Source organism: Pogonomyrmex barbatus, unplaced genomic scaffold (assembly GCF_055798465.1).
Source record: "Pogonomyrmex barbatus isolate J1 unplaced genomic scaffold, ASM5579846v1 scaffold12, whole genome shotgun sequence".
In the NCBI taxonomy this organism is placed as follows: domain Eukaryota; kingdom Metazoa; phylum Arthropoda; class Insecta; order Hymenoptera; family Formicidae; genus Pogonomyrmex; species Pogonomyrmex barbatus.
The window spans coordinates 3382618-3395586 of record NW_028297108.1 but is presented as its reverse complement, the minus strand read 5'-3'; the positions used below and the strand labels follow the sequence as shown (position 1 = coordinate 3395586).

At 38.5% G+C, this 12969-nt stretch overlaps 1 protein-coding gene and 1 long non-coding RNA gene across 4 annotated transcripts in view; one reads left to right on the top strand and one right to left on the bottom strand.

Annotated features, from left to right (window-relative positions):
- stet (stem cell tumor) overlaps nucleotides 1–12969 on the bottom strand; it is a 352773-nt gene that overhangs the window by 174668 nt on the left and 165136 nt on the right. The gene's annotated exons all lie outside the window — the stretch shown is intronic.
- Nucleotides 1–12969, top strand: part of LOC148937657 (uncharacterized) — a 167969-nt gene that overhangs the window by 20128 nt on the left and 134872 nt on the right. The gene's annotated exons all lie outside the window — the stretch shown is intronic.

The window sequence follows — 12969 nt, the reverse complement described above, 5'->3', positions numbered from 1 at the left end:
CATAATATTCTTCTGTTTGTAAAACTAACAAAAATAATTATTAAAAAACTAGAAAATTTTATGTACAACATAGTTGCGTCAAATCAAACGTTCCGATTAGTCGATTGTTTACTCAGTCATCTTCGAGGAGCACTTGCCTCACCAACGCGACCGAGCGCGATCAGCAAATCGAGATTCGTTCGTTTCGCCTCATCGAAAGCCAGTCTGATCAAGTGATCAATCCGGCGGCGAGAAAATAAGTTCGACTGACGGCGACTTGACGTATCTCTGACGAGCGGTCTATAATTCGTTTGGACGAAGATACACCGGGGAGGAAGGATCGAGTGGTAGAACACGATCGAAGGAAGAAAAGAAGCGCAGAAAGAGACACAGAGACAGACAGACAGAGAGGGAGGTGAGAGAGGGAGCAGGATACGATTTGGGTTAGCGCCAGCAACGCTGGCACCGACGCCGAGCGACGTCGGGGGTCCGTCACTTGGCGCCGCAATTGCTACGGTATGGTCGTGCCATAAAAGCTGATTCACATCGCCGAAACTGAGGAATCGCACGGCTGTTACTTTTGGGCGATCTCCGAGCTGATTGTTCGCGTTCACATGTAAGTAATATGAAATAGGCATGGGATACGTACGTGAGGAATGTACGTAAACTGACGCCGTGTCGTAGGATATATGACCTTAATTTCAATGGATATATTGACAAAAATGTGATGATAATTTTTTATTGGAAAAAATTTTTTCTCAAAGAATTGTCTGAAATTGTTCAATTTTTTATCAGATATCACAATTAATCTTTGGATTTGTATTATATTATAGTAAATTTGAAGTTATATTTTGTTATCTATTTATTTTTAGATCTTGCTATCATTTACAGATTAAAAATTACTAGCAAAACGAAAAATTTTAAAATACAGTTTTAAAACGAAAATGCAATATTAGCAAAAATAGATTTAATAAAAATACAAAATAAAAATTTAGATATATAATTATATATTATTATATAATTATTATATATTATTATATATTATTATATATTATTATATAATTTTATAATTTTGTAATTGCTCGGTGATTACGTAAATTATTTAAAATTTTATCCGAATAAGATCATTTCCGATAATAAGAAACGTACAAAGAAACGCGTCGTCGTCGTAAATGGATAGAGTAAATCGGGCTTAACGCTAAGAAGAGAAAGAGAGAAAGAGAGAGTATTCCTCCCGTTCTTTTATTTCTCCTTGTTGTAGTATCTACTTCGGACTCAACCAAAGTCCCCTTACTATATATAGAAGCGACTGTCTGACTATATGTCTGCTATGTCGCGAAATGTACGAGAGACGCACGAGTTCCTCGTCTGCAGAGGCGTCTCGACGCTCGTCACGATCGAGATAATCCGGAGAAACGCGCCGCACCACGACGATCGTTCCGTTATACTTAGCGAAGCGCAACTGCGGTGTAATGAGAGGTTGATTGTATGCGACACATTTAACACGGATGCTGAATCATTGACTGGACGTTCGAGTACATAGTGTCAACAAAAAATGTCGAGAAACGATACGCGGCAGCATGGATTTACCGGTATTATTTTCAGGGAAAATTACGTTTCTTTCATTTACGATTATTTACACAACATGGATTTCATCGGAAAAATTAATAATTAGAATAACTGTAAAAAATTTACAAAGAATATTATAACGTTATATATTTTAAATATTTTTATTAATATTAAAAAATTTTTAATACATGGTAAAATTTGTGCGCATCACAAAAACTTTTATCACGACAACGAGTGACGTGAAACTAATGGTCATGAGTTGCATCAATTTTCCGTGGTATCGTCAGTGCAGTTCAATGGATTGAAAATTGATAATTCTAAAGTCTTGTCCATCAAACTTTCTTTGCGGCTTCGACAAGACTGTTCTACTGTCATTTTCAACTTCTTCCATCCTCGTCAATACACGAGTAGTTTAGCCGGAGCTTCGATAACGCGATTTTGAACGCGGTCCATGAAAAATTGATAGACACTGTACAACAAACGCATCAGCGAAATCTTTCAGGACTCTTCGAGAAAACAGACATGCTTTCGACGTGCACGCAACCGAGCGTCAACTAGTGATGACACTGATATTCTCCTGTAAATTATTGAACACCGCGACGACGGCTCTTGGCACCATGTATCAATCTTTCACAAGTTTCAATCTTAGAACGTACACTTCAAAATATATTCGATCTATTTATATTCCTTATAGGAGGTCTTTCTTTTTAGGTAATTACTTATCTTTTATAAAAGAACTTGGAAATCTCTTAACAATTTTTTTAACATTATAACATTGCATTTTTTAAATATATTTTTTATCATGAATTCCGAAAATTTTAGACTTGAAGGCATCATTACTAATGTTGACACGTCGATTATTCGTAGCTGATAGTTTATCGGGAATTCGTTTCTACATTGTTTGTTTTACCACCTGCGTGTTAAGAGCCGCTGTTGCGCGGTGCGCGATTCGCACGAGGGAATATTTATTCGCGAACTAGATAAATAGATAGATAGATAGACAAGTTGGGTGGATAGGTCAGGATAGCACACGCGATACTTGCCGGATTCGCAGAGAGGGGTAGTTGGAAAGGGCGAATACATGGGATATAGACGGGCGAGATCTATTCTCTACTTGGTGTGTGTGACAAATGTACCCCTTATATAACTCCAGGCTTTTCGCCATTCCCACGGGAGCTATGGCCAAGAGATATCGCGAGCGCCTACCCACTCGATAAGACTTGTCTACTAGGTATCTACATTTACGGTCTCTTTTCCGCAGCGTATATAAAGCAAGGAACATCCCTCCAGTTCAGTCCGACTTATTCAGTCATAAACTTTCTCTTTTTAATACGACATTAAATAATCATGTCTCAAAATTCATAAAGTTGTTTGAAGAAGACAATTTCTTATGCGCTTTCTCCTGCAAATATATCAAGTTCTTCGCATTCATTTTCTTCCATTTTGTGTAACGAATGCTACGTGGAAATTGGATTGTACGATAGAAGAACACGGCGTGTCGACGACGACGAATTATAGATACGAGAACGATGCTTGTTCAGCGACGCAATGCCAAGAAAAGTTCGATCTGGAATAGGCTGGGTATCGATGTGAATGCTTTCAGATATAGGGGCACTTTGGGAATTCGTGGTGCGGTAATATCATCGCGATTTGGATTCCTCGCCTCGCGGGCGATATAAAGTGCATAGATCAATGCATACACCAAGTACTTGTGACACAATTGGGAGAAGCGTATCGTGGAAAGCAAGGAAAAAATACGACGTGTTTCGCAAAGATATTTTCCGATTTGAGCATTATGTAAATCATTTAGTCCGAGATTGACATTAGTTAAATTTTATTTATCTCTTTTTAAGAAGTGCACCGTGTCTCTCATTAAAATTTCCTGTGCTTCGTTTAAATTCACTGCATTTCATAATCTAACATATGTCACTTTCGAGAATGGATTACATACGAGAGGTATTTTTAAAAAATGTCTCTTCAAATATGAATTGCTACCCGACGGACACACATACGCCGTGCAAAATTTATGTCGTTACATTTTTCCAACTGCCACACACCGTTTAGTTGAATTGTCAGAAAACAGTCCGTTATTATGTTACATTCGTCTTTAAAATCCAATCGCCAGACAGCCAGATAGGTGACGATGTCACTCCTAAATAGATGAAAAATCCAAAATCATCAATGGTCAAAAGTTACCTCTCGCATTTTCCAAGAGGCGATATAATTACTTTTATCCTTGTAATTACTTTTGCCCTCTCGACGGCAATTATTTTTATCGTGTAACAGCTTCGCCGGTTTTAACTGATCACCTCATGGTACATGTCAGAAACTTATAATCTCGAGCTTCGTTCATCGCTGCGTAAGACAGACATGATAATACAGCGCGTACGACGTATTAGCTCTGTTATCCCCATTGGCGCAGGATCGGGGCAGCCCTTCGAAAAGAGGAAGCGAATCTTCCTCGACCGGAACGGCGGTAGCTGGCAGTGATGGAACGACGACGAACAAGTAAGATAGGGGTATGACTTTGAGCGCGGTGTCAAACTGACGGGGAAGATGCACGGGGTACTCGGGGGAGTGGGTGAAAAGGTCGGGTGAAACGCTTGCCTGCCGAGGTCGTCCAACCCCTGGCCTGCCACCGCCACGATAAAGGATGCGCGATGCTAACCCCCTTTTCTTGCCTGTGACAGTTCTTATATACTCACGGAGAATACCTTTTCGCTTTCTAATTTTCCTCGTCCCGCCACGTCGCGACGTTGACAGCTCGACTCGGCTTGACATCGAACGTTTGCCTTTCGAGGTTATTAGCGGTATAAGATTGATCACGACAATATCATTTTATTGTGCGGTGACACGCGCACGCTAAGGCTTGGAACTTAATTTAATTTTCTGCAGGAAATTTGTTTCCATGTTTCCGTTGTGACATGACTATTCTCTTCAGCAAGATTTCTTTTTTTTACCATTAATAATAATCGTAGGTAATAAACAAATATTATCAATCATATATCTTTATTTAAATATATAAATCATAGTAAAATATTGATATCTATTAATTATTTATATATTATATATCATGTTAATTTTATTCAGAAGAATTTGTTATTATGTTGTTATTTTATTTTCATTGTTTGAAAATTTTAATTATCTCATTTAATCTATATTTTGATTTCATTTTCATAGATCGCATTTGTACATAAATCGTACAATTTTTGTTTCAATAAATAGTGCGAAAGTCGTTCGTACGTTAATCGGCATTGCCTTTGTCGATCTCAGTTATATGTCGTAAATATGAGACTGCCTACGAGGCATTAAGCTTTCGAAGCTATTACGCGCCGAGATTTAAGTGTTGCGTATCCATTTACAACGGTAACCATGCTCTTTCATGACTGCGAGCAGAGAGAGAGAGAGAGAGAGAGAGAGAGAGAGAGAGAGAGAGAGAGAGAGCGCCGTGTCAGCAAAAACAGAACTGCGAGAGTCATCTGAGCGTATTAATTCTGTAATTAGGTTAAATCACCTGCCGCGTCAATGTAATTACTCTCGGCGACGCAATATTGTGGCCGTGCGGCATTTCGTTCAATTCCATTAGCGCTAACAAGTACAACCGTCGCACGCTCTTCCGAAGTCTGTCGACTCTAGTCGGGTGACGTTAATGCATCTCGTCGACAACCGCCGGTAGCGATAGAGGAATTAATTAACAGCCAGCTCAAACGAACCTTCGGCAAACACTCGGAAGTAACTGCACGACTTCCTGTTCGTTGCTTGCGTGCCCCCTCCCCCTCTCTCTCTCTCTCTCTCTCTCTCTCTCTCTCTCTCTTCTTCACGCGTGTGAAATGTGCGTACGTGTTCGTGTTTGCTCGCTTATACTTACGAACGTGCGCACCCGCGTATCACCGAAGCTCAATTACGAGCCTTAATAAAGATTGTGAAATCAGTTAGTGCGATCCGTCCGTGATTAAAAGCAAACCTAGCTGATGTGATGTGCGCCCGTTTAGTGGCGATCCGCCCTGACCTCCGCCCGTTTCGCTTTTATCGCCCACTTTCTTCTCCCATCATCCGGAGACGGCAGCTCTCCCGGTCACCGTGAACCATTAATCTCCGTGAGATTATCGGCAAATGTAATTCGCTCTTTAGAACACGGATGATTAATTTAACGAATTTAGGATAATCCGTTAGCACAACGTGTTTGTTATAATAATAACCATTATTATCATATTTTTGTTTTATTTTATTCATAATATGCAAATATTTAAAAAGAGACATTAAATCCAATTCATCAAATTTTGCAAATGTATTCCTGATATAAATGTAAATTCAAAATTTTTTTTCTAAAAATGAAAATTTAATTAATTATTACTTTTTTTTAAACATATTAATTTATAATAATTTTAATTTAATTTTATAATTAAAATAATTTTATAATTAAATCTATGTTTTGAGATATTTATTATGTTATTGTTTTGAGATATTTATTATATGTATTTCGGAAATAGATTGAAAATAAATAAAATTTAAGATTTTCTTCACATTACATTAATATGTATATTCTATTATTATTAATTTATGATTAATTTATTGTCAATTTTATTGTTTAAATTATATTTTAAATAAACAAAATAGTAGCTTAGCAGAAATAGGAAAACGAATTATAATTTTCCACGAATTATATCTACAATGTTGGATGAAGTTAATCTATCATGTGCCAGTATATTAGTTTAATAGCTAATAGCTCTTTTTCTCTTTAATCATATATTTCTCTTCATTATTCATTTCATTTGTCATCTATTTTATTAAAATGTAATGTCTCTTATCAAATTTGTACTATTTGTAAATGCGAATAAAAGCGTAATAACTGTAATAACCATATTACATCATCGAACATTATCGTTGAGATGTTATTATTATGAATTAATGAAATTTGACATTTGACATTTTCCATCTGTGTACTTTGACATAATGCAAAATAAAATCGGTAAAAGTAAAACGATAACGAGGAATACCATGTTAAATTGATGGATCCAAGTCGGAACCACCGTAGCATAAGATGACGCGATGTCGCGCTTAGATAAGCGAACGTTAATGAGAACGTTTCTTAAGTGGTCCTGTAGTCATCGGATTCTTGAAGGGTTTCTACCCCAAAAGAGCAGGCCTGAGATGGGCGAATCTTCCGGGTCGATGCGCGCGATAATTACATCGACGATAAGCCGAGAATATTCGATAGGTTACGATTTTAATTATCATAGCTGATAAGGCTCGAAAAAAAAAATGATCTCGCGTAATTGAGTGCAAAAATTCTTAAAGAAAGTTACGTTTCTCCACTTTCTTTTTCGAAGTGACAGTAAGGAGATTCTCGCAATGTTATACAAAATTGCGATAAAAGTTTGTGAGAAACACATGTTTCCGTCCGAAGAACCGCATAATAGGCAAGCAAACAGCCGCATCATATCGTTGATCCGATTAAATATTTGCCGACGGTTTTGAGAATTGATAGGATCGTGCGAAAACTTGCAATCTTCCAGTACGAATCGAGGGTAGCAAGAATTATCCCTCAGAGCCACTCTGAAGCGAGTCATCCCCCGTGAAATTTGAGGCGCGCCCCTACCTTTTGAAGAACCTGACGTCGAGCTCCTCCGGCGTAATCTCATCTTTCGACGGATACTCTAACGTGATTTATTCGGATTAAACGATTCCCCACTCTCTGACGCTTATCCATCCACCCACGTCCTTCACCGTCGTTATTAAAGATCAGCGTGAAATTTTTCTTCCTCGCCAACCTCGCGACTCTTACGCCCCCATTCACATATCGAAAATTCGCGTTCTCTCGGGATGGTGGAAGGTTGAGAAGGCGAGAAAGGAGAGGAGGGAAAAATGGCTACAAAAAATTAAATTATAAGTTTCTGAGAAAAATTCCGTTCGGGCCGGAGACGAGTAAAAGGACAAAGCATGTTTATCAAATAGTCGCGACAGTTCTGGATTTTGGTCGCATCCTTTCGTTCCTTGAAGTCACTTTAATATATTTCACAGTCGCGGCGAATGTTCACTTGCATTCCCGGAACATTTGTAATTTTATGGCGGCGTTGAACGAGGTAGCGTTGGTTAATTGCAAATATCTGGGTCCTCGGCCGGGCGAAGGACGAAACGCGATAAAGGGTTGATGAAAATTCATGAAGGCTTGCCTGTGGCCGTTATCGCAAAATATTCCGTGTTACAAATTACATTGTCTCTACTTTATCTAACTAGTGGAATAGAGACGAATTCAGTCGGAACGTGTACGACGATACGAACACGGCGCTTTACCCTTTATAAGATCGCTCATAATGAGTTAAGTTCGCCCTTACGCCGTGGAACTTGAAACTGCAAGCTTGACTTTTCGATATGTCTTGAAACACGAAAACATTTTGCAACACTATTATTTCTCGTAATTTTATCTTACAAGTTCCAGCAAACCTAAGTTGAAATGATATTATTCAAACAAATTCGACTTCACATTTTATTTCGCGTATAATGTAATATTTAAAATGAGAATTACATAAAATTTTGATATAAAATATAATAATGAAGGTTTGCTCGAAAATAATGGTGTCTTATCCCTAGCATACCAAAGAAAATTACGTAGAACATCTGTATTTATGTATCTGTATTTATGTAGAACATAAAACTTTACCCGTATAGTAGATGAGAGAGAGAGAGAGAGAGAGAGAGAGAGAGAGAGAGAGAGAGAGAGAGAGAGAGAAGAGAGAGAGAGTTATCTTAATGGTGTCACTGTCGAATACTAATGCGTTTCAATTAAACTCCGCAAACATTGTAGGATTCCTATTGCCGTTCGCTTAATTATTTAGCCAATGAGCTTAATACCGCACGCATAATGACGCTCCCACAAACTAAAGGATATACACCAAATGGCGTATAATTGTAGGTAGTACCGCGCTAGCAAGCGACGTTTGAACGTAGAATAGTGGAAAACAGTTGAAGGTCTTTGGCCGAATTAGGGTCGAGGAAAGATGTCATCGTGGAGATACAATAACGACAGACATTAGCTCTCGAGGTTAACAGCCCTACCGAGCAATTGAGCAACCCTCGTATAAATAAATTACTTTTGCTTTTATATTTGGACACGTCGATAGGCACGTCGTTAAAGAAGCTAATAGATACGAAGGAAATTTTTCGTGTCATCAGTATCCTTTCTTTACTTTCGATTTTAATCATGTAAAGTGTGTTGTCTCTTTTAAATTTTTTTTCAGGTAACATTAACAAAAATTTGTTCAAATCTTTTAATTTTCAAACAATAGAATAATAAATGGCATTGCTCGGCAGAATGAGAGCTTAAGTCTTATAATTTTTCATTTTTCTTAACTGAATGTATATATATATATATAAAAATGAAAAATTATAGGAGACTTAAGATCCCACCAATGTCACCTATTATCTTATTGTTTGAAAATTATCTCGGCTAATCATATTATTTCTTTTAATTTTCATTACTAAATAATAAATGTCTGGCCTACAGAAGAATCCTTAGTTTGTTTTACGATATCTATGCTTTCGCGAAGCGACATTCGGTATATCAGAAAGACGATATAGCGCAACGTCCGAGCTTCTTGCAGAACGAGGATAGCTGCATGATGGTTTGGCGCCTCCATATCCGTTTTATTATGACGGGCTCACAGCTCGTCAGTGCTACAGAGGTTTCTCTGTGTAGCGCCGCGATCCTCTTCCTGGTACATGCATTAACGCACAATAGGCATTACACGGTAACTCGCTATTCGCGGCGAGCTGCCATGGCTACCATCGGTCCCTTTTCATACCTTTTCAGCCGACTAAAACGATGACTCGTCACTTTGTATTTGCGGAAGGGGCGCGAATCACGGAACTCCCTTCGAACCGACCCCTCCGGGGCGCCGAAAGGGAGGGAGGGCGCCGAAGAAAAATGTCCCTACCGTCCGATACATAGTCGGAAGGACGCCGACCTCGACGGTGCGTGAGAAGGCGGAAGCACACGTGCGTGCACGAGCGGAGTCGTAAATCAAGTCGTCGGCAAGAATGCATCGATCTATCTCGATCCAGATCGCGTTCACGGATCGCGAGCATGGTGAATCAGGGTAATTGCGGCGCTTGAATATTCTTAAGCGAGCGAGCGAGCGAGAGAGAGAAAGAGAGAGAGAGAGAGAGAGAGAGAGAGAGACTCGGGAGCGGTTTAAAATAAAATCGCGTTAGGGGGATAAGAACACTCTCTTAATTCAATAATATCGTTGCATTAAAAATTCGATCTCTCTCCTAAACATAGCGGTTGCCCTAGACATTAATAATGCCGTGTTGTACAGTGCGCTCCCTCGTGTATGGCAATTCGTGATTTTCGGAGAGATTGTAGAGCGACAAAGTGTCAGTCGCGATTGTGTCCAGCGAAATGGCACAGATATGTATACCTCTCCATTACGAGACGGTCAAACGTAGTGCGCTCAAGTGTTCACCTGTGCCGTGTGCAAGCCCCACAGGTCCTCACCTACATACATTGTATGCGAAAACACACACACACACACACACACACACACATATATATATATGTATGCGCGCGTGTGTACAATCCGCTTGGCTTCTCGACAACGATTGCAACTGAGCACTGGCGCGGATGAATTTGCAGATAAGTACTCGCCGATGGCTAGCTATCCTATCGCCATAAATTACAGTCGCAAATTTACGACCGTAAAGCTGATTACAGTGCCGACCGCGTGAATAAACCTAAAGTTGTCGTAACAAAGAAATTGTCTTCCCTATTTAAAGATGATCCTTCCGAACGTAATTAGCATTAATATTAATGTTAATATCTGTTTCAATGTGTTTCGAACTGAAAGAAGATATCCAATATTTTCTTTGCATATATCTCCTTAATAATTAAATCAAGAGTAGTGGCTTGCTGTCAAGTTTAAACGGTGAACGAATCGACGAAGTAAATGGAGTTTATATTTGCATATCTCAGCAACAGTTACACAGAGTTTTAATTAGACTCAATCAATAGATGGTTAAATTATTCAGAAAAATGTCTTTAGTTTCTTTTTTCATCCGTGTTCCACGAACAAAAATTATTCTGACCTGGATTGAGTTTCCAAGAGAAAGAGAGAAAATGCTACAGCAATTGATACATCTCATATACGAAATCCATTTCAAGAGTAATATTTGAAAAAAATCATTGATATACAGGACGAACTAACGCAATCCTCGCGAAAAGCTTGCTGTCGCAAAGCGTTGTCGCGCTCGATGTCGCTTCGAGCTTTTCCGGCGCTTTGAAAGCGCTACGAAGCCATTATTCTCGTCTCTCACGTTGCGTTCGAGCGTAACACGCCGATGCGTCTCGATGACAACGAACGTGTCTCTCGATCGTGTTTCATGCCCGTAGGGGAGTTTCCTGACAGAGAGAGGGTGAGAGAGAGAGAGAGAGAGAGAGAGAGAGAGAGAGAGAGAGAGAGAGAGAGAGATCGAGCATGCGTCGAGATCGATCGATCGGTTTGCCAGCAAACGGAGCGACGGCCAATTCGACGAGAGGATTTGACGTGTAATCGTCCGAATCGCCGTAGGCTATTCGGACGCAATTCGGCTGCGCGCCGGTTAACTCTTCCCCTATCGGTCTTCTATTTCTCTCGGTGTCCGATAGCCGCGATGACAATCGCGGAGAGGATGCGTGTGCGTGCTCAACAACCCGCGGGCAACTCGCAGTTAGTGATAGTAATATATTTTTGTGCGATACAACGAATACCTGATACGCTGTGTGTTAAATTGCCGCAAATTTTTGTCGTCGGCGAAATATCTCTAAATATTTTAAAAAAGAATATCTTTAAAAATCATTTATCGACTTATTAAGTGTTTCTTTTTAGAGCGATCCTATTGCTGCTAAATTATTATCCATATTTAAGGTTTTTTTTTTTTTTTTATTTGAAAATTCTTATGACATCAAAATTTCAGAACAAGCCATATTCTGTCAAAAATCGTGAGAGATATTTTTCATACAATATTTACGCTCGATTTGACGAGCTTCGAAGAGCTTTCCTTAATTACGATTGTACTCGCGTATACATTCGAGAGGGGAATCGAGCGATAGAAAATCGAGATGCCTGAAATGGGATCGTCAAAGCGGCGGCATTAGCCCGAACGGAAACGAAACAACCGAGAGAGCGGAAAATATATCGAGAACGAAATCGAAAGGGGAATATCCCGGCAGGGTGACGTTTCAGTCATAATTCACTCCGGCGAGATGTCTATATCCCGCCACGCGCAACATCGAAAATTGAGTGCACGTTCGTATCCGTATCGTGCATGCTAACGAATTTCGACTGAGCGGATGGATAATCCGGCGTGAGTTGAAGCGCGCAAAAATTACGGAAAACGAAGATTACGGAGATGAAAGCTCTCGCGATGATAATGCCGCATGTTGTAAAATACAATCCTATAAGCTCACGTAACAAAGAGTTTTTGCATCGTCTATCTGGATTATTGGACGTAAATTGTCAAGTGACCTGTTAACAAGAGAATTTCTATTAAATTTTTATCTTTTATTCTTAGATTGACTTAATCAATATCAATGATTTGTCTAAAATTATGAAGTAATCATATAAACGTCAAATAATCATGAAAAATTGTTATTAAACTTAATATTAAACTTAAATTGATTATTTTTATTAATATAGCATATTTTGAAATGTTACCGCACATATATTTAGCATTTATTTTCGCATTAATGACGTATATTGTAGTCATAAAATTTTAACTGCATTTTAACTGCATATCCTGTTGATAACGATGAATTTTATTCGTGCAGCTCGAACGTTTTCCATTGGCATAAAATAAAAAGAATAAATTATCGTTATTTTGCGATTCTTCTCTTTTTGCAAACATATCTAAATCATGAATGCATATATTATAAGCATCGGCTCGCCTAATACTTTCTTAACTAAAAGACAAACTCGGAAAAATCAATGAGGAAAACCTTTGTGGTGAACATACTAAGAGGGGAAAAGCTATTTTTGATTCAAAACTAGGTTACTCAAACAGCTTCTCAACTGAGAGCACGTCTCTGTATTATGTGCATCCTTCGTAGATTTGCGCGGAATTTTTCTATCAGTATTTACTGAACGTTGTACTCTTCGTAGCATAGCTGTTGATAAGTCGAAGATTTGAATGTGATAGTTTTACAACGAAGAAAGGTTTTGATTTAATTTCCGTTTTAAATATTTTCTTTATTTTTTATCTCGACTATTTTATATCAAAAGTAAAACGATCTAAATATATCAATAGATAAATGAAATTTAAATCAAAAGACATATTTACTTTAATTAAATAAATTATTTTAAACATTACTTTATTTTTTGTAAGACATGTCTTTAAAAAAAGCGTAACACAGCTTTTTTTCACAACCCATAAAGGAAATTACTTGGA